The sequence below is a fragment of the Poecile atricapillus genome, chromosome 5 (genome assembly GCF_030490865.1).
Source record: "Poecile atricapillus isolate bPoeAtr1 chromosome 5, bPoeAtr1.hap1, whole genome shotgun sequence".
In the NCBI taxonomy this organism is placed as follows: Eukaryota; Metazoa; Chordata; class Aves; order Passeriformes; family Paridae; genus Poecile; species Poecile atricapillus.
The window spans coordinates 44185-65216 of NC_081253.1; the positions used below are offsets into that span (position 1 = coordinate 44185).

Genomic DNA, 21032 nt, shown 5'->3' on the forward strand with positions numbered 1-21032 from the left:
CCAGATGGAGCACCAAGGAAGGCCGCCTCGCCATCCGGGAAGTTCCTGCCATCGCCAGGATGTCGTCTCCTGGTCAGCTACAATCAAGAAGACCAAATATCGGTGCAGGATCTTAGCAGCACATCTGTGAAAACCCAGCACTTACCTTCTCTAGAGAACGCCCAGGTTCATGGGCTGCACACTTCACCTCACAGGGAGGCAGAGGCTTGCTTCACAGCAGTATTGGCTGACAGAGCCAAATTACCACCACCTCAAGGAGGGGAGGAAGACTCTCCAGTCAGTGAGGGACAGGGAGCCCAGGGTACCCCAAGGATGGAAACCCCAGCTTATATGACAGCAGTAGGCCCTAGCACCCACTATCTCTTCCTGGCTGGCCCTAGCACCAGGGGTACTGCCTGCAGCTCTCGGGGGTTCTGGCACTCTGCTGCTTTAGGGTTCCTGCCTGTAGCTTTCTCAGGAAAATGGGGGGCATTTTTAGGGCTACTGTTTAGGGTTCAAATAGTCCTGTACGCTACCTTATATCCCAACCTGTACCCCTTTTATTTTCACTGTTTGTCTCCAGCCCTCGAGCTTTTGACCTCTGAAGCCCTCCCTCAGCCTCTCTGTGTCACTGCCAAGCTCCCACGCTGAACCCTACCAACTTACAACCCTACGCTTGCAACCGGGGATGCTCCTTATCCATAGGCCCCAAGAGATGTCCATTAGCCCGGACCAGGCAATCCACAGTTGCTCCCTACCCTACCTAAGTTTGGCCCTGAGACAGGGCAGAGGCTGACAGAGCCGAACTCTTTGCGGAGGCTAGGCACGAAGCCCTGCCAACCGCCGCCTCGAGGAGGGGTGGGAGCAATCCCCGGCTGCGGAGGGACCGAGAGCCCAGGGTGGGGCGGGGCGGGAAACCCCCTGTTTCCCCAACCCTACGGATCGTCCCCCCACTATCTCCTGGCTGACCCTAGCACCAGGGGTACTGTCTGCAGTACCAGGGGTTCTGGCACTCTGCTGCTTTAGGGTTCCGGCCTGCAGCTGCCTCAGGGAAATGGTAGCACTGTCAGGGCTGCAGTTTTGGGTTCGGGGTGGGGTATACCTAAACTCCACCTTACCTATACCCCTTCTTTTCACTGTTTGCACAGCCTTTTTTTTTCTTGGAATTCTTGTGACAGATTGAGGGCACCGGGGAGGGACTGCCAAGATGAAATCAAAAGGGAAATGGAGAAAGATCACCCCTGCAAATCCACACTGGCTTAGCTGTTCAGGTGCTGCTTCCTGGCAAAAAGCTTTGTCCCTCACCACCTCCTTTAAGCGGTGCTCCACGTCCAAGTGCATCCAGGTGCTCCCCCAGACCCTATGAGATGCTCTCACCATCACTCCATGAGATGTCACTGGGAGCCCACCACAAACTCCTCTCCTCCGGCAGATCCATGCCAACGTTGATTTGCCACTCGTATTTGGCCCTGTAATAATGGCAAAATTGTTGCCCTCCGTCAGGTACGTGTTGTTAGACGCAGGTTTTTCCATAGCCATCTTTTCAAGAATGGGGTGCCATCCCTGCTTGATTGCTAAATTATCCATAAATTCTGGAAAACCTAAATGAGAAAAAGAATCTAAAAGACTGAGGAGTTAATATGGGAACCTTTACATCATTAAAGTAGTAGGTTTTGAAATAAAGTGAATTCTTTCAGTCCAACTGCAAAAATCCAATTCCTAAAAATAAAATAACCAAAAAACAAACAGCATCAAATTCCCCCCAATATCATCAATAAAATCACAATACCTCCACCAGCCAAGGGAAAAAAAATCTTAACCTAGAAAAAAAATCCAAACCGCCTCAAAAAGTTTCAACACTGAAACACAACTCATCCTAACACTTCAACTAACAATACTAAAATAAATTTTCAAAACAAATATTCCCTCTATGCACACCACCGATACCACATAAAACAAATAAAGTACTCTCATCACCGCACCCCCGAATCAAAAACCCAAATTGCCCTAAAATCTTTAAAATAATCACAAATTAACCCCAAAATAAAAACTTTAATCTCATTAACAAAAAAAAGAAAACAACCCAAAACAGGTAACACAAACAAAACCAACACTGTACAACCAACTACTGGCAAAAAAAGATGCTATGCTCTTTCACTAACAGTTCTTATCACATCAGCAAAGTTAAACGTAAATAAAAAGCAACCCTACTGAACTCCACACAACAAATCACACCAACTATTCAAAAATAATCAGACCAACACACTGAACTCAAAACCATTCAACTAACCCTAAACATCAGCAAAAAAACCCCAAAGCTCTACATTTATAGTAATACATAAATACTCACCAATACTCTATAAAAAAATTTAATAGCTAATTGAAAACATAAAAACCCAATCTAAGCTACTAAAAAATTAAAAAACATCACCCCCAAAAATATACCTATAAAAATCCACCATATAAATGCCTGTGTCCCCAGAAATGAAACTAAGAAACACCACAACCGAAAGAAATCCAAACTTATCATCAACACCTAAACCAAAGAGCACATTAAATAAATAGAACATATACATTATTATACACCAACTACAAACAAAATAAAATTCTACCATCAACTACTAAAAATCACCTTAAAACCACTCGATAAAAAACTTTCAAAAATTGAAAACTGCATCTAACAAAAGCCACCTAATTAACACCCAAAACTCAGCTAACCAAACAAACCCTACCCAATCTGAACCCCTACATACAATAAACAAAACCCACTAATCGATATCAAAATCTATTTTAATTCATTCTACCTAAAATACAAACAAACCCATTCATAAAATCATCTTTATTCAAAAACCAAATTTCACTTAGTATACAACACAAAAAAATCAAACAACACACTGTGTACCACCAATAAAGTCTAATATTGAATAAAAACCACATATAAATGCCTCTACTTACTAAATATTACTACCACTAGTTATATTTACCTGTATCTGTATAAAAGCATATCTAAAATTAAAAAACATTAATTTGACCATTAAGCCAAAGATACACAATTTTTAAAAAAATGTTCTAAAATTACATTATATTCTATCCCCATCATCTGCTTTATACCCAAACATAAACTCTATAACTTTAAAACTAAAAAAGAAAAAATTCTTTGAACATACAATCTATATACAGTACTAATACAGCCTCACCCAAATTCTCTCTCAACTCTATTGTTTAACACAACAAAAAATCCATTTTTTACTTTTTTAAAATAACTTCTCATTGATTAGTGAATACCAAATAATTGTCAGAACCGTAACAACTTCTTCTAAAACTATTCAACTTTACTCCGATCCAAAAACCCAGGCTACCACCAAAACACCCCACGGCTCAAAAAGATCCACGCCACAGCCCAACTCCAAAAACATCCAAACCGCACGTGCAGAAAAACCCTTCTAAATCTCCTGAGCTTTTCTCCACAACAAAAGAAAAAAATATCTATCGTTATTCATCCTTTTTTTCCTCTTACCTATGCCCTACTTATTAAACATTTTTTTTCACTTTTCCTCAAAAAAAATTTCCTTTAAAATCAATTAAAAAACTGAGTGAAACCTCCCCTCTATTAAGAAACACATTCACTGTAAAACATTTCCTCCCAATTGGTCTCTGACCTTTCTAAGGTTTGGATCCCGTTCCAGTGCACCAGAACCAAATCAACCTGCTCTGGCTCTGGAAACATCAGCGACACCAAACCCAGAGCACGAAGCACCTCGCCGTTCCTACCCCGCTGTCCCTCGGCCCTGCTCTCTCGCGTCCTACGCTGCAGAGCGCTGGGAGCCAGGTTCAGCCCCGAGAATTGTCACATCCATTTCCTCGGACATTCCAACTTCCACGGGGATATTGCGGAGACCCTCTGCATTCCATTCCCTAGTACAGCAGCAAGACAAAGTTCTCCCCCAGCCCGCGTCTCCAGAAAATCGCGTACAAGCCTTAAACAAGCTCCGAGGTGTGAGAAATACGGTCTGCCCAACAAGCCCAACTCTGCATCCAGAGGAAATGAACATCACGAACAGATTCACGCACACCAGATGCACGGGACGCTGTCAGCTTGGACCTGCAGTTAACTCGGCAATGGAAAAACCTGAGCTCGAAGCCCTCACGTGAGGGTGCAAAAGGTATTGGACGCAGTTTCTAGAAGGCGCCACATCGTTATTTAAAGGCGCGGCTCGGATAAAGAGCAACACCGACAAAGCCTCGAGACAAAAAGCCTGGGGGGTCTGGGTTCGATTTTTTCCCTCCCCTCCTTCCAGCGGCTTTCACGGGAGCCCTGGCAGCGGCGGCACTCGGCACCCGGGGGCGGCCCCGCGCTCCCGGCCCCGGACGGACCGGGGCTCCCGGCAGGAAAGCGGCTCCTCCGGCGGGCGGGGGCGGCACCGGCCGCGGGAGAGCCCGGCCCGCCCAGCGGCACCGGGACCGGCCCGAAGGGACCCCGGCGGTGCCCGAGCCCCGCGCCCGGAGCGGGCGGAGCGGCCGGACGGACACAGCTCCGCGCCGCGGCTCCCGCCTGCCGGCCCGGCAGAGCTCACCTCGCCTCCGCACGGCTCTGTCTCTCCCTGGGGGCTGCTCAGCCGCCAAATTCCCGTTGCACCTCAGCAATTCCCCAGGGAATGCCAGGAGCGCTCCCCTGTAAGACATTTGGTGCCGGGGGCAGAAGCGCCCTCAAATGCAGCGGCACGGCCACACGTGACCCCGCCAAATGCTGGAAAAGCCGGTGTTCCCGTCAATTGGACCCCGGAAACTGAGGCAACAGGGTATGTTCCTGCAATCTTAAACCAATACAATGGCAAATAAATGTGCGCTCGACACTTCATTTCAATCCCGTACGGCAGCAGAAAAAGATTTTTCTCGAATAAAATCTCTCAAATGATGGGAAAAGGGGGATTTTCATCTCAGTTCAGACCGTGACAAAATGCAGACAACAGGGCTTCCCCCTCAATTTAAACCTCAGAATAACGAAAAAAGGGGAGGTACCCACAAATCAAACACGTGATACGGCAACAATACTTTTCCCCTTCCTTAATCCTTGTGTTAAAACAACACAAGTATTCGCTGTCAACCGATATACCTAACACCCTGGAAAAGGCAGGTTTTCCTCCTATCGGTACCCTCAAAAACATAGGTGAAAGGGGATTCCCCCCCAGTTTAAACACAGACAATAATGGAGGAGGAGTTTCTTACCTCAGTTTGAACTTCTTTTGTCCTCATAACCACCCCCCCCTTTTTTTTTTTTTTTTTTTTTTCTGGGAGAACAAGGCAGTGAATGGCAAAATAAAATCAAAAGGGGAGAGAGAAAAGTCCCCTCTGCAAACCCACACTGGCTCACCTGTTCAGCTGCTGCTCCGTGACACAAAGGTTTGTCCCTCAGCACCTTCTTTAAGCAATGCTCCACATCTGAGTGCATCCAGGTGTTCCCCCAGGCCCTGCGAGATCCCCTCACCATCATTCCATGAGACACCCGGGAGACCCGGCCATAAACCTCTCTCCTCCAGTTGCTCCATGCCCAAATGAGATGAGGGAAACCATCCCCCTGAAACAGTGCCCAGTAGGACCCACCGCGTCCTCATCCTCATCACTGCTCACACCTGGGGCTGCTCTGAGCCCTCATCATCCTCACTGCTCACACCTGGAACTGCTCTGTCCCCTCATCATCCTCACTGCTCACACCTGGGGCTGCTCTGAGCCCTCATCATCCTCGCTGCTCACACCTGGGGCTGCGCTGAGCCCTCATCATCCTCACAGCTCACGCCTGGGGCTGCTCTGAGCCCTCATCATCCTCACTGCTCACACCTGGGGCTGCTCTGAGCCCTCATCATCCTCACAGCTCACACCTGGGGCTGCTCTGAGCCCTCATCCTCATCACTGCTCACACCTGGGGCCCCTCTGAGCCCTCATCATCCTCACTGCTCACACCTGGGGCTGCTCTGAGCCCTCATCATCCTCACTGCTCACACCTGGCACTGCTCTGTCCCCTCATCATCCTCACTGCTCCCACCTGGGGCTGCTCTGTTCCCTCATCATGCTCACAGCTCACACCTGGGGCTGCTCTGAGCCCTCATCATCCTCACTGCTCACACCTGGGGCTGCTCTGAGCCCTCATCATCCTCACTGCTCACACCTGGGGCTGCTCTGAGCCCTCATCATCCTCACAGCTCACGCCTGGGGCCCCTCTGAGCCCTCATCATCCTCACTGCTCACACCTGGGGCTGCTCTGAGCCCTCATCATCCTCACTGCTCACACCTGGCACTGCTCTGTCCCCTCATCATCCTCACTGCTCCCACCTGGGGCTGCTCTGTTCCCTCATCATGCTCACAGCTCACACCTGGGGCTGCTCTGAGCCCTCATCATCCTCACTGCTCACACCTGGGGCTGCTCTGAGCCCTCATCATCCTCACTGCTCACACCTGGGGCTGCTCTGTCCCCTCATCATCCTCACAGCTCACACCTGGGGCTGCTCTGAGTCCTCATCATCCTCACAGCTCACGCCTGGGGCTGCTCTGAGCCCTCATCATCCTCACAGCTCACACCTGGGGCTGCTCTGTCCCCTCATCATCCTCACAGCTCACACCTGGGGCTGCTCTGTCCCCTCATCATCCTCACTGCTCACACCTGGGGCTGCTCTGAGCCCTCATCATCCTCACAGCTCACACCTGGGGCTGCTCTGAGCCCTCATCCTCATCACTGCTCACACCTGGGGCCCCTCTGAGCCCTCATCATCCTCACAGCTCACAGTTTGTGCTGCTGTTACCCCAAGACCGAGGGCAGGGGCAGAAGGAACCCATTGCTCATTCCCTAGACAGATTGATATTACTTGTATTTATTTCTTATTTATGCCTATATATATCTCCCTATATTTATATCTTTATTATAGATTTGTATATTTTAATTCCTATATTATTTATTTAAAATCCCTGCCTCTAACCAAATAAAAAACAAAAAGCCCCTTCACCTTAAATGGTTATTTAAATATTTTAATGCCTATTTTTATCAAATTTATATTCATGTTTATATACTATATTGAACTAGGCATAACACACAAGGTATCTTATATTAAAAGATATCTCTATTAACAACTATATCTATAATATTCATATTATATAGTAAATAGAAACCTATTTGTATGTATTTATAACCCTTATATATATTTATATATTTAATATATATATTTGTATATTGTACATTTTATTTAAAAGCCCTGCGTCTACCCAAATAAAAAAAAGCAAGCCTTTATTTTAAACTAGATTTAAATAATTATTTTCAACTGAGATTTATAGTTTTTATTTATGCTATATTTTGTATATATTCCTGTATTAATTCTATGGAATATAGGTTAAAGCATATTACAATAACATACATAAGATTACTTATCTTTTAGATGCGTATATTTATGGACATTATTTCTATTATATATATTCTATTTATAGGGCCTTCTATTTTTACATTTATATCTTTATCTATTTCTCTTTCTATTTTTCTGCTTTATGAAATTTGCATTTCTTTCAATTTTAAACTCTATAAATTCATTCACCGAACACATCAGAATAACAAAAATATAAAGCCCTAGACAACCCCAAGTGCAGAACGCACTCGTCTCTATGGAACTCATCTCTATGCAACTTAGAGACACAGAAATTTCACTTGGTGCATTTTAATGCCTCATTGATGCACAGATGTGTTTTATACACTCATATTTTACAGGGAAGTAAGAGGTGGAAAAACAAAACCGACTTTCTTAACCCTAAGCCGTTCCTGACATAACAAAACCCTAACGACGGCGTGCACAGAGAGGGGCTTTCTTTCCAAGGGAATTTAGAGAGATCCATTCCTGTTCCTTGCCAATGCCTACCGTAAAAACCAGAACAGCTCCACAGGTTTTTGGATTCTGCATCCAGCCCTCGCAGGGAATTTCCTGGCAGCTCGGGGTCCCCTCTGGGCAAGGGTACCCGGCACGAGCCCTCCCCATTCCCCGCTCACCTTGCTCCTCCAGCGCAGCGCCTGCCTCCCTCTGCCGGGGACCTCGGCGTGCCCCAAGGGACAGGGGAGCCCCCCAGTGCCCACCCCGTCCCCCTCAGCCTTTGCTCCTCACCCCCAAAGAAGGCACAGAACAACTCCAACTGCCCTGGACAGCAGCACCCTGCTTTATTGGAAGCCCTTCTAGGACTAGACCCCCTCCCAAAAAGGAGCTCTGCTGCAACAAGAAAAGGGGCGCAGGTCCCAGAAATACCTTCCTGGAATTTTGACCCCTGACCTTTTGACCCCAGACCCATGGCCTCCTTACCCCCTGACCCTGACCTTTGACCCCGACCTTTGACATGTGACCTCATGATCTTTGAGCCCTGACATTAGACCTTTGAAACCCTGACCTTTTACATTTGAACCCTGACCTTTTACCTTGAACCCCTGTGACCTTTGACTCTGTGAGCGTTGACCCCAAGACCTTTGACCCCATGACCTTCAACCTTTGACCTGTGACATTCGACCTCGTGACCGGTGACCCTTTGACCTTTGACACTTGAGCCCATGACCTTTGACTCTGTGACCTTTGACATTTGACCCAGTGACCTTTGACCTTCATGACCTTTGACCCGTGACCTTTTGACCCTGTTACCTTTTGACCCTGTGACCTTCGATCCCATGGCTTTTGGCCTTTGACCTCTGTGACCTTTGACCCCTGACCTTTGATCCATGACCCCCCTGACTTTTGACCCGCTGACCTTATTCATAACCCTGACCCCTGAAATGGTGGTGGTTGTGTTCTTCTGGTTCAGATATGGTGGTGTGAATTCATTTTTAGTTAACTTTGGTGGTGCATGTGTACGTCTGGTTTGACATGGGGGTCTGCAGATGCATTTTGGGTTGAATATGGTGATGTGCATTTATTTGTGGTTAAAAATGGTTGTGCTCATGCATTTCTGGTCAAATGTGGCGCTGTGCATTTGTGTGGTTTTCGGATGCTGTGCCACGCGTGTTTTGGCGGGCGCGTGTGGTGTGGCTTTTTCGGATGGTTGTGTGGGTTGGTTAGTGGATGGTAGAAAAGTTTTGAATGGGGTTTTTTAAGACAGTAAATTTAAGTGGTTTTTTGTTTGGTTTAATTGGTTTGGGAAAAGATTTTTTTGGAGGAAAATTGAAAAAAAGTGTTTATTTAATGAGCAAAGTATTTATAAGTATAAACAAATGAATAATAATAAATAATAAAATTTGTTGTTGTTTGAAGAGATGGTCAATTTAGAGAGTTCTTGTTGAGAAGTGCAGTTTTATTTGTTTAGTTATATATTAGTTTTTTTGGTGTTGGAAAGTGTTGAGGCCCAGACCCCCGAGGGCTGGATGTGTGAGTTTTTGGTGTTTAGGTATTTAGCTTAGAGTACATTTGAATAGATTTAAGAGAAAGGAAAAATATATATAGTTTGGAGAATTTTTTTGGTTTAGTTTGTTAAAACTTAATTCAAAATAAGGGAGACTTTTGTTTTGTTGTAGATAATATCGTTTGGAGAAGGATGTGGGGGAATGAGTGTTGTTTTTGAAAATAACTTGTGTGGGGTGTTCTGTTTCTTCTGGAAATTAGTTATATATACACAGATAAGAGTAATGATATTTAGTAAAAAGTGATGTTTATATGTATTTTTTATTTAATGATTAGATTTTTTTGAGGTATATCTTTTTTGAGGTATATATTGTGTTATTTTTTTGTATTATTTATTATGTGTCATTTGGTTTTTGAGTAAAGACAATTTTATGGAGTTTTTTCAATTTAAAGTGGAATTGATTTTAATTGCTTTTTTAAAATACATTTTTATATTTGTTATTGGGATTTTGGTTTTGTTAAAGTATGTCAGGGTTTAGATTGGGTAGGGATAGTTTGGTGAAATTCGGGGTGTTAATCAATTAGGTGGCTTTTCCTAGATGTTTTTTAATATTTGAAAGATATTTTATTTAATATTTTTAAGATGGTTTTTAATAGTTTATTGTATTTTTTTATTTGTACTTGGTGCACAGTAGGGGAGACGATATATTCACTGAATATAATGTTTTTTAGTTTAGGTGTTGATAAGGTTGTTTTTGAAATGAGTTTCATGGTTTGCTTTAATTTTTTAGGGGTATTATGTTGTTAAAGGACTTGTTTTTTAAGGTTTAGGATGATGTTTTGAGTAGCAGTGTGAGGGATAGGGTAGGTTTTTATTTATTTAGTGATGTTTTTTATTATTGTGAGTATGTAGTGTTTATTTTGGTGTGTTTGGGGTACAGTAATGTAGTTAATTTGTTAGGTTTTTTATATTTCTATTTGGATTATTGTTACAGGGGGTTTGATTGAAGTATATGTTTTAAACTTATGGATAATGTGAGAAATATTGCTTATGGCTAAATTTATTTTTTGGTTTTGTGGTTATTTGGAGATGGTATTTTTATTTTGATGATTCGAGGTATTATGAGATTATTGAGTTAGGAACAATTTTGTTTTGTATGGTTAATTGCAGTTTGTTTTTGATCTTTTTATTTTTGTAGTTGCATGTACCTGTTTAGTGCTTTGGCGGTTTTTATTAGTTGTATTTTTGGGGATATGAATATTTATATGATGGATTTTTACAGGGAGTTTGTTTTTGTAGTTATTTCTTATTTTTTTAGGAGTTTAATATTTTTTATTGTTAATGAGATCTTCCATTATTTTTATAGAGCATTGATTATTATTTATGAATTAGAAGGTAGCAATTGGGTTAGGTTTTTTTTAGTAATGTTTAGGGCTCATTGAATGGTTTTGAGTTTAGTAAGTTGTTAAGTTTTTTTAAGTAGATTGGGTTGTGTTAAGTTTAATATATTTTTCTGTGTTTTGTTTTACTTTTATGATGTGGTATGAATTATTAGTAAAAAGAGTGTAGTGGGGGTTGTTGCTGCTCTTCTAATAAACTGGGTATAATTACTAATACACTTCTAAAACATGTTACTGGGATTGGGATGTAGGGAAGGACAAAGAAACTAAAAACTAAAGCTACTTGGTACAAACTTCAGTACTTTTATAAAGTTTTTATCAATCATTATTACTGAGCTTAGCATAACAGCTATTTTAACCTGTGCCCTTTTACTTGGTAAAAGTTATGTATTAGGGACAATATTTGAGTTATTTTTGGATAAAAAAATAAACTTAGGGACAAGAAAGGCATTAAAACTTGAAAAAAAGCTCAGAGACTACAACTACATGATGGGCTCAACCCTGAGAGACGTGAACTTAAGGAACACCATTACAAAGTCCTTTATCCCAACACACAGACAGTACCAATATAACGTAATCAGTATAGGTTTTTCTTACTCTTTTGAACCCCACATTGGGCAGCAAATAATGCAATGCTTAGAAAGCTGAAACAAAAGTCAAAATGCTGCAGGATAACTTCACAGCTCCAGACATCTTGTGAGGATCTAGGAATACCCTCTAGACTCCAACTACACCCTACATGACAAATTTCAAATTACAGGGGCCTGGGACTCGGCCTTTTACACCTACACCCAGGCTGGGCAGCAGGACAGAGCAGCTCCGGGACAACTACACCCAGACACCCGTGACACACAAGACAACAGACGAGGGGACACAACGGGGAGACAAAACTCTGGGCCACAAGAACGGCCACAAGGACCGAGAGAACGCAGAACGAGATGAGCCGGGTGAGAATGAAGGCGAGCTGATGAAGCTCGCAGAACCCGGGAGGAAGAAGATGCTGATGGAATGACAAACTCCAGCAACTGCCAAGACGGATGCCCGAGAATCTGAGGGCCACAGCCCCCTACCTATCTCTGCGCTTCTTCAAGACCTAAGCCGCAGCAATGGATCCTCGCGGCGCACGGCTGTCGACACAGCTCGGAACAAGACCTCTAAAAGACATCCGATCGGATGCTTTTAAAAGAGAGACGCGATTCCAAGGCCTCTGAGGGCTCCCGAGGCAAAGCTTCGATGGTGTCGGGCTGAGGAGCCCAGAGATCAGAGACGCGAGGAGTGATGCCGGGGTTTCTGGTAAGCCCCCAGAAGAGATAAGGCGAGGCACATACAACACGAGAGGCACAAAAGACACAGAAGGCACGACGGACAAGTGATACAACACGCCCCGGGACTGCTCTGTCCTGCACACCTCAGCACTGTGAACAAAAGTGAGGCTCTCCCTTCACGTGGCCTAAGGGGCCACAGCCTGGACCTCCCCATCCCCAAAGCTGACTCCATAACCCCAGGTCCAGAGTCCCGACCCGGCACCCCGATTTCAGCCCCTCTGCAATTCGCAGCCTCCGACTCAGCTCTCGGATGCCCGGCGGGGAGGATCCACATGGAGCGCCAAGGAAGGCTGCCTCGCCATCCGGGAAGTTCCTGCCATCGCCAGGCTGCCGTCTCTCGGTCAGCTACAATAAATAAAACACAAAATCAGAGGCTGATCTTTGCAGGGCATCAGCCAAAACCCGACAATTCCGCGACTCACGGTCTCCTGTGAACGGCCACGTCCTGAGGCCGCACGCTTCGGCCGCACCGGGAGCCGGACGCCGTCGTCGCAGGGCGCGCCTGAGTTAAGAGAAGACAAAGTGATGCGGCATTGCTGAAACTCAAAGGGACCCTCGCTCCTCCTCCCGACATCCCCAACTCACGGCAACCCCTCGGCCCGTTCCTGAAGGCCACCCACACGGCCCCTTTACGTGGAAAAGGCTCCGTCACACGGTCCCATAACGCTTCCGCAGGGCTCACAGGAGTGGTGAAGCAGCTGTGCCAGCCGGTTGGCAAGGACGTCTCAGCGAAACGCGACTGGACCGCCTAAAGCACGCAAACAAGATGGGAGGCTTAGCATTGCACCAGAAACTGAGAGCCCAGCCATAACAACAGCTTCCCTCCACCGGTCACTGCTCACCTTGCCCACTTCGCCTTGACTGCTGCCAGCTGGCTCTACTTCCTAAAAATAAAGACAAAGAGGAGACCTGTCACACAGTGACCGGTTCCAGTTGCCCTGCAAAGACAAACATTGACTTACCTTCTCGCGGGAACCCCCTTACCCTGGATGGGGCGCTCTGCCACCGATTTCATCCGTCCGCATCTGAAAGAGAGCTAAGACGAAAGTCAAAGTGCTGCAGGGTAACTTCACAGCTCCTGACATCTTGTGTCAATCTAGGCATACCCTCTAGACTCCAACTACACCCTACATGACAAATTTCAAATTACAGGGGCCTGGGACTTGGCCTTTTACACCTACACCCAGGCTGGGCAGCAGGACAGAGCAGCTCCGGGACAACTACACCCAGACACCCGTGACACACAAGACAACAGACGAGGGGACACAACAGGGAGACAAAACTCTGGGCCACAAGAACGGCCACAAGGACCGAGAGAACGCGGAACGAGATGAGCCGGGTGAGAATGAAGGCGAGCTGATGAAGCTCGCAGAACCCGGGAGGAAGAAGATGCTGATGGAACTCCAGCAACTGCCAAGACGGATGCCCGAGAATTTTAGGGCCACAGTCCTCTACCTATCTTTGTGTTTCTTCAAGACCTAAGCCGCAACAATGGATCCTCGCGGCGCACGGCTGTTGACACAGCTCGGAACAAGACCTCTAAAAGACATCCGATCGGATGCTTTTAAAAGAGAGACGCGATTCCAAGGCCTCTGCGAGCTCCTGAGGCAAAGCTTCGATGGCATCGGGCTGAAGAGCCCAGAGATCGGAGATGGTACGAGCGACGCCGGGGTTTCTGGTAAGCCCCCAGAAGAAATAAGGCGAGGCACATACAACACGAGAGGCACAAAAGACACAGAAGGCACGACGGACAAGTGATACAACACGCCCCGGGACTGCTCTGTCCTGCGCACCTCAGCACTGTGAACAAAAGTGAGGCTCTCCCTTCACGTGGCCTAAGGGGCCATAGCCTGGACCTCCCCATCCCCAAAGCTGACTTAAAAATCCCAGGTCACGAGTCCCGACCCGGCACCCCACTTTCAGCCCCTCTACAATTCGCAGCCTTGGACTTAGCTCTCGGATGCCCGGCAGGGTGGATCCACATGGAGCGCCAAGGAAGGCCGCCTCGCCATCTGGGAAGTTCCTGCCATCGCCAGGCTGCCGTCTCTTGGTCAGCTACAATAAATAAAACAGAAAAATCAGCAGCTGATCTTTGCAGGGCATCAGCCAAAACCCGACAATTCCGCGACTCACGGTCTCCTGTGAACGGCCAGGTCCTGAGGCCGCGTGCTTCGGCCGCGCCGGGAGCCGGACGCCTTCGTCGCAGGGCGCGCCTGAGTTAAGAGAAGACAAAGTGATGTGGCATTGCTGAAACTTGAACAGGCCCTCACTCCTCCTCCCGACATCCCCAACTCACGGCAACCCCTCGGCCCGTTCCTGAAGGCCACCCACACGACCCCTTTACGTGGAAAAGGCCAAGGCTTCATCACACAGTCCTGTAACGCTTCCGCAGGGCTCACGGGAGCGGTGAAACAGCTGTGCCGGCCGGTTGGTTGGGGAGGGGATCTCGGCGAAACGTGACCGGACCACCTAAAGCACGCAAACAAGAAGGGACGCTTGGCATTGCACCAGAAACTGAGAGCCCAGCAGTAACAACAGTTTCCCTCCAGCGGTAAATGCTCACCTAGCTCGCTTCGCCTTGACCGCTGCTAGCCGGCTTCACTTCCTAAAAATAAAGACAAAGAGGAGACCTGTCACACAGTGACCGGTTCCAGTTGCCCTGCAAAGACAAACATTGACTTACCTTCTCGCGGGAACCCCCTTACCCTGGATGGGGCGCTCTGCCACCGATTTCATCCGTCCGCATCTGAAAGAGAGCTAAGACAAAAGTCAAAGTGCTGCAGGGTAACTTCACAGCTCCTGGCATCTTGTGTCCATCTAGGAACACCCGCTAGACTCCAACTACACCCTACATGACAAATTTCAAATTACAGGGGCCTGGGACTTGGCCTTTTACACCTACACCCAGGCTGGGCAGCAGGACAGAGCAGCTCCGGGACAACTACACCCAGACACCCGTGACACACAAGACAACAGACGAGGGGACACAACGGGGAGACACAGCTCTGGGCCACAAGAATGGCCGCAAGGACCGAGAGAACGCGGAATGAGATGAGCCGGGTGAGAATGAAGGCGAGCTGATGAAGCTCGCAGAACCCGGGAGGAAGAAGATGCTGACAGAATGACGAACTCCAGCAACTGCCAAGACGGATGCCCGAGAATTTTAGGGCCACAGTCCTCTACCTATCTTTGTGTTTCTTCAAGACCTAAGCCGCAACAATGGATCCTCGCGGCGCACGGCTGTTGACACAGCTCGGAACAAGACCTCTAAAAGACATCCGATCGGATGCTTTCCAAAACAGATGCAATTCCAAGGCCTCTGCGAGCTCCTGAGGCAAAGCTTCGATGGCATCGGGCTGAAGAGCCCAGAGATCGGAGATGGTACGAGCGACGCCGGGGTTTCTGGTAAGCCCCCAGAAGAAATAAGGCGAGGCACATACAACACGAGAGGCACAAAAGACACAGAAGGCACGACGGACAAGTGATACAACACGCCCCGGGACTGCTCTGTCCTGCGCACCTCAGCACTGTGAACAAAAGTGAGGCTCTCCCTTCACATGGCCTAAGGGGCCATAGCCTGGACCTCCCCATCCCCAAAGCTGACTTAAAAATCCCAGATCCAGAGTCCCGACCCGGCACCCCACTTTCAGCCCCTCTGCAATTCATAGCCTTCGACTCAGCTCTCGGATGCCCGGCAGGGTGGATCCACGTGGCGTGCCAAGGAAGGCTGCCTCGCCATCTGGGAAGTTCCTGCCATCGCCAGGCTGCTGTCTCTCGGTCAGCTACAATAAATAAAACACAAAATCAGCGGCTGATCTTTGCAGGGCATCAGCCAAAACCAAACAATTCCATTACTCACGGTCTCCTGCGAACGGCTGCATCCTGAGGCTGCATGCTTCGGCCACGCCGGGAGCCAGATGCCGTCGTTGCCGGGCATGCCTGAGTTAAGAGAAGACAAAGTGATGCGGCACTGCTGAAACTCAAAGGGACCCTCGCTCCTCCTCCCGACATCCCCAACTCACGGCAACCCCTCGGCCCGTTCCTGAAGGCCACCCACACGACCCCTTTACGTGGAAAAGGCCAAGGCTTCATCACACAGTCCCGTAACGCTTCCGCAGGGCTCACGGGAGCGGCGAAACAGCTGTGCCGGCCGGTTGGTTGGGGAGGGGATCTCAGCGAAATGTGACTGGACCACCTAAAGCACGCAAACAAGAAGGGACGCTTGGCATTGCACCAGAAACTGAGAGCCCAGCAGTAACAACAGTTTCCCTCCAGCGGTAAATGCTCACCTTGCCCACTTCGCCTTGACCGCTGCTAGCCGGCTTCACTTCCTAAAAATAAAGACAAAGAGGAGACCTGTCACACAGTGACCGGTTCCAGTTGCCCTGCAAAGACAAACATTGACTTACCTTCTCGCGGGAACCCCCTTACCCTGGATGGGGCGCTCTGCCACCGATTTCATCCGTCTGCATCTGAAAGAAAGCTAAGACAAAAGTCAAAGTGCTGCAGGGTAACTTCACAGCTCCTGACATCTTGTGTCCATCTAGGAACACCCGCTAGACTCCAACGACACCCTACATCACAAATTTCAAATTACAGGGGCCTGAGACTTGGCCTTTTACACCTACACCCAGGCTGGGCAGCAGGACAGAGCAGCTCCGGGACAACTACACCCAGACACCCGTGACACACAAGACAACAGACGAGGGGACACAACGGGGAGACAAAACTCTGGGCCACAAGAATGGCCGCAAGGACCGAGAGAACGTGGAACGAGATGAGCCGGGTGAGAATGAAGGCGAGCTGATGAAGCTCGCAGAACCCGGGAGGAAGAAGATGCTGACGGAATGACAAATTCCAGCAACTGCCAAGACGGATGCCCGAGAATTTTAGGGCCACAGTCCTCTACCTATCTTTGTGTTTCTTCAAGACCTAAGCCGCAGCAATGGATCCTCGCGGCGCACGGCTGTTGACACAGCTCGGAACAAGACCTCTAAAAGACATCCGATCGGATGCTTTTCAAGAGAGACGCGATTCCAAGGCCTCCGAGAGCTCCTGAGGCAAAGCTTCGATGGCGTCGGGCTGAGGAGCCAAGAGAACAGAGATGCGAGGAGTGACGCCGGGGTTTCTGGTAAGCCCCCAGAAGAGATAAGGCGAGGCACGTACAACACGAGAGTCACAAAAGACACAGAAGGCACAATGGACAAGTGACACGACACGCCCCGGGACTGCTCTGTCCTGCGCACCTCAGCACTGTGAACAAAAGTGAGGCTCTCCCACCGTGTGGCCTAAGGGGCCACAGCCTGGACCTCCCCATCCCCAAAGCTGACTCAAAAATCCCAGGTCACGAGTCCCGACCGCGCACCCCGCTTTCAGCCCCTCTGCAATTTGTAGCCTTCGACTCAGCTCTCGGATGCCCAGCGGGGAGGATCCACACGAGGACGCCCTGGAAGGCCATTGCGCTATCCGGGAAGTTCCTGCCATCGCCAGGATGTCGTCTCCTGGTCAGCTACAATCTAGAAGACCAAATATCAATGCAGGATCTTAGCGGCACATCTGTGAAAACCCAGCACTTACCTTCTCTAGAGAACGCCCAGGTTCATGGGCTGCACACTTCACCTCACAGGGAGGCAGAGGCTTGCTTCACAGCAGTATTGGCTGACAGAGCCAAATTACCACCACCTCAAGGAGGGGAGGAAGACTCTCCAGTCAGTGAGGGACAGGGAGCCCAGGGTACCCCAAGGATGGAAACCCCAGCTTATATGACAGCAGTAGGCCCTAGCACCCACTATCTCTTCCTGGCTGGCCCTAGCACCAGGGGTACTGCCTGCAGCTCTCGGGGGTTCTGGCACTCTGCTGCTTTAGGGTTCCTGCCTGCAGCTGTCTCAGGGAAACGGGAGTGTTGTTAGGGCTGCTGTTTAGGGTTTGAATAGTCCTGTACTCTACCTTATATCCCAACCTGTACCCCTTTTATTTTCACTGTTTGTCTCCAGCCCTCGACCTCTGAAGCCCTCCCTCAGCCTCTCTGTGTCACTGCCAAGCTCCCACGCTGAACCCTACAAACTTAGTTAGAACCCTATGCTTGCAACCGGGGATGCTCCTTATCCATAGGCCCCAAGAGATGTCCCTTAGCCCGGACCAGGCAATCCACAGTTGCTCCCTACCCTACCTAAGTTTGGCCCTGAGACAGGGCAGAGGCTGACAGAGCCGAACTCTTTGCGGAGGCTAGGCACGAAGCCCTGCCAACCGCCGCCTCGAGGAGGGGTGGGAGCAATCCCCGGCTGCGGAGGGACCGAGAGCCCAGGGTGGGGCGGGGCGGGAAACCCCCTGTTTCCCCAACCCTACGGATCGTCCCCCCACTATCTCCTGGCTGACCCTAGCACCAGGGGTACTGTCTGCAGTACCAGGGGTTCTGGCACTCTGCTGCTTTAGGGTTCCTGCCTGCAGCTGTCTCAGGGAAACGGGAGTGTTGTTAGGGCTGCTGTTTAGGGTTTGAATAGTCCTGTACTCTACCTTATATCAAAACCTGTACCCTTTTTATTTTCACTGTTTGTCTCCAGCCCTCGACCTCTGAAGCCCTCCCTCAACCTCTCTGTGTCACTGCCAAGCTCCCGCGCTGAACCCTACAAACTTAGTTAGAACCCTACGCTTGCAACCGGGGATGCTCCTTATCCATAGGCCCCAAGAGATGTCCATTAGCCCGGACCAGGCAATCCACAGTTGCTCCCTACCCTACCTAAGTTTGGCCCTGAGACAGGGCAGAGGCTGACAGAGCCGAACTCTTTGCGGAGGCTAGGCACGAAGCCCTGCCAACCGCCGCCTCGAGGAGGGGTGGGAGCAATCCCCGGCTGCGGAGGGACCGAGAGCCCAGGGTGGGGCGGGGCGGGAAACCCCCTGTTTCCCCAACCCTACGGATCGTCCCCCCACTATCTCCTGGCTGACCCTAGCACCAGGGGTACTGTCTGCAGTACCAGGGGTTCTGGCACTCTGCTGCTTTAGGGTTCCTGCCTGCAGCTGTCTCAGGGAAACGGGAGTGTTGTTAGGGCTGCTGTTTAGGGTTTGAATAGTCCTGTACTCTACCTTATATCCCAACCTGTACCCCTTTTATTTTCACTGTTTGTCTCCAGCCCTCGACCTCTGAAGCCCTCCCTCAGCCTCTCTGTGTCACTGCCAAGCTCCCACGCTGAACCCTACAAACTTAGTTAGAACCCTATGCTTGCAACCGGGGATGCTCCTTATCCATAGGCCCCAAGAGATGTCCCTTAGCCCGGACCAGGCAATCCACAGTTGCTCCCTACCCTACCTAAGTTTGGCCCTGAGACAGGGCAGAGGCTGACAGAGCCGAACTCTTTGCGGAGGCTAGGCACGAAGCCCTGCCAACCGCCGCCTCGAGGAGGGGTGGGAGCAATCCCCGGCTGCGGAGGGACCGAGAGCCCAGGGTGGGGCGGGGCGGGAAACCCCCTGTTTCCCCAACCCTATGGATCGTCCCCCCACTATCTCCTGGCTGGCCCTAGCACCAGGGAACTGCCTGCAGCTCTCGAGGGTTCTGGCACTCTGCTGCTTTAGGGTTCCTGCCTGCAGCTGCCTCAGGGAAATGGTGGTACTGTTAGGGCTGCTGTTTAGGGTTTGGGGCGGGGTACACCTGAACTCCACCTTACCTATACCCCTTCTTTTCACTGTTTGCACAGCCTTTTTTTTTCTTGGAATTCTTGAGACAGATTGAGGGCACCGGGGAGGGACTGCCAAAGTGAAATCAAAAGGGAAAAGGAGAAAGATCACCCCTGCAAATCCACACCGGCTCAGCTGTTCAGGTGCTGTTTCCTGGCAAAAAGCTTTGTCCCTCACCATCTCCTTTAAGCGGTGCTCTGGGTCCAAGTGCATCCAGGTGCTCCCCCAGACCCTATGAGATGCTCTCACCATCACTCCATCAGATGCCACTGGGAGCCCACCAGAAACTCCTCTCCTCCGGCAGATGCATGCCAATGTTGTTTTGCCACTCGTATTTGGCCCTGTAATAACAGCAAAATTGTTGCCCTCCGTCAGGTACGTGTTGTTAGACACAGGTTTTTCCATAGCCATCTTTTCAAGAACTGGGTGCCATCCCTGCTTGATCGCTAAATTATCCATAAATTCTGGAAAACCTAAATGAGAAAAAAAATCTAAGACACTGAGGAGTTAATATGGAAACCTTTACATCATTAAAGTAGTATGTTTTGAAATAAAGTGAATTCTTCCAGTCCAACTGCAAAAATCCAATTCGTAAAAATAAAATAGCCAAAACCAAACAGCATCAAGTTCCCACCAATATCATCAATAAAATCACAGTACCTCCACCAAACAAGGGAAAAAAATCTTAACCTAGAAAAAATCTGAACCCCCTCAAAAAGATTCAACACTAAAACACAACTCATCCTAACACTTCAACTAACAATACTAAAATAATTTTTCAAAACAAATATAAAAACCCTTGTAAAATCTACTGGTCTTTCCTCCACAACAAAAAAAAAACCTCCTTTAAAATCAATTTTAAAACGGACTGAAACCTGCTTTCTATTAAGAAACACATTCATTTTAAAACATTTCCTCCCAGTTTGTCTCAAACCTTTCCAAGGTTTGGATCCCGTTCCAGTGCACCAGAACCAAATCAACCTGCTCTGGCTCTGGAAACATCAGCAACACCAAACCCAGAGCACGAAGCACCTCGCCGCTCCTACCCCGCTGTCCCTCGGCCCTGCTCTCTCACGTCCTACGCTGCAGAGCGCAGGAAGCCAGGTTCAGCCCCGAGAATTGTCGCATCCATTTCCTCGGACATTCCAGCTTCCACGGGGATATTGCGGGGACCCCCTGCATTCCATTCCCTAGTACAGCAGCAAGACAAAGTTCTCCCCCAGCCCGCGTCTCCAGAAAATCGTGTACAAGGGTTAACAAGCCTCGAGGTGTGAGAAATACGGTCTGCCCAACAAGCCCAACTCTGCATCCA

General features: G+C 48.7%; 1 long non-coding RNA gene across 2 annotated transcripts; it reads right to left on the reverse strand.

Annotated features, from left to right (window-relative positions):
• On the reverse strand, window positions 1-16916 carry LOC131579731 (uncharacterized). Of its 2 annotated transcripts, none has more exons than XR_009277763.1 (5): window positions 16462-16916; window positions 16342-16383; window positions 14349-14521; window positions 12475-12554; window positions 1-77 (listed from the first exon to the last, which is right to left on the reverse strand). It is a non-coding gene; the product is annotated as an uncharacterized LOC131579731 (long non-coding RNA). The 2 variants fall into 2 exon arrangements; XR_009277762.1 differs by lacking the exon at window positions 1-77 and adding an exon at window positions 10705-12397.
• Window positions 16917-21032: the final 4116 nt, after the last annotated feature.